General features: G+C 33.1%; 1 pseudogene; it reads right to left on the bottom strand.

The window, feature by feature from the left end:
- Nucleotides 1–1,313: 1,313 nt before the first annotated feature.
- On the bottom strand, nucleotides 1,314–1,432 carry LOC120613659 (uncharacterized; annotated as a pseudogene).
- Nucleotides 1,433–1,684: the final 252 nt, after the last annotated feature.

Here is a 1,684-nt window from a genome sequence, read left to right as displayed (position 1 = left end):
CCTCTCCGCTCCATAAACAATTTCCCCAATTTAACATTTTATGTTAGTGTGGTATATTTCTTATAATTCATGAATGAGTATTGATACATTATTATTAACTAAAGTTCATAGTTTACATTAGGGTTAACTTGGTGTACAGTTCTGAGTTTTGGCAAATGCATAATGTCATGTATTCTCCATGACAGTATCTTACAGAATGATTTCACTGCCCTAAAAATGCCCTGTGCTCCATCTGTTCATCTCCCTCTTCCTCCCTACTGCAGTCCCTGATAACCACTGACCTGTTTATTGTCTCTGTAGTTTTGCCTTTTCTATGATGTCATAAAGTTGGAATTGTATATTGTGCCTTCTTTTTAAAATTTATCTTTGCTTCCTTTTAAAAAAGTAAGTTTATATATTAAATCAGTTTTAGGTTCACTGCAAAATTAAAGAAGGAATGTACAGAGATATACCATATACCCCCTATCCATACATATGTGTAGTCTCCCTCTTTTGTTATGCTTTCTTTATTCCTTTATTCCCCTCTCTAGATATCTGCATGCATGAGTGTGCACACACACACAGACACACACACACAGACACATACTACACACTTGCAAGAGGGCTAATACATCCACATGGAATGAAGTTAAAGGAATTCTAATATAGGTGAGAGCTGAATTATTCAGTTGATTTAATAAAGTTCACAAAATCTCTGGAGTATTTGGAAGAACTCCTATCCTCTGTTTCACATTATTTAAATTATCTGAAATATAATCTAGTTCTTATTTCTGTTTACTGCCTAGTCACAGCCAAAAAAGATTTGATGTTGCTTTTGTTGTGTCTTGCAAATATTATTCAATAGATAGCAAGATTATAATTGTAAACTGATCTGTTTTTATTATATTTAGTTTAGTATTATTGGGTTTGAACTATATAATCAGGCTTTGGCAGTGAAAGTTATCCTCAGAAATCTAATATTAATATTAAGGCCATTTTCTTTAGCTCTTGTATCTGGAACATGTGATTAAGACTAAAAGTTTGAATTCTCCACACTGGTGTTTTTGTTTTAGCACACCATTATCTAGTTTAAAGGTGCAGTGTTGAAATTATAAGCTGTTATGACTAATGTTTAAGGGTGAGCAAATTTTATTCTATTGGTATGTAGGTGTGCTATAAATTTGTTGAATGGATGAATGTAAGTATACTAAAATAATTTCAAACAAATAATTATGCTTTACCTTTTTTTTTTTTAGGTGAGGCAACCCTTGGTTGACCTCACGGATCACACAGAACTTGTCAGTTTATAATCTCTTATTTTTTATTATTTTTTACACCTACATAACCTGGTCGTCCTAGGTGGTCTCCCATCCAAGTACTAACCAGGCCCAACCCTGCTTAGCTTCTGAGATCAGACAAGATTAGGCTTGTTCAGGATGGCATGGCCATAGACTATGCTTTACCTTTTTGTTATTAAATATTTATGAGATGATTAGAGATCTCACTGAAGAAATGGAAGAAAGGTGAGAAGGATGAGAAGAATGGAAAATGTCCTTTTAAAATTATATAAGCAATGACTTTATGTTGAATTTCTATGAAATTCTCATTGTTGGTCATTAGTTCACTTTATAAAACCAGTTTATTGTAGAGATTGCTGAGTAGATGTAATAGGTGCATCAAAGCTAGCAGTCATTAGTGCTATTTA

The sequence above is a fragment of the Pteropus medius genome, unplaced genomic scaffold (genome assembly GCF_902729225.1).
Source record: "Pteropus medius unplaced genomic scaffold, Ma_sr-lr_union100, whole genome shotgun sequence".
NCBI classification, from domain to species: Eukaryota; Metazoa; Chordata; class Mammalia; order Chiroptera; family Pteropodidae; genus Pteropus; species Pteropus medius.
The sequence above is the reverse complement of the archived record's forward strand: the minus strand, read 5'-3'. Positions and strand labels throughout refer to the sequence as shown.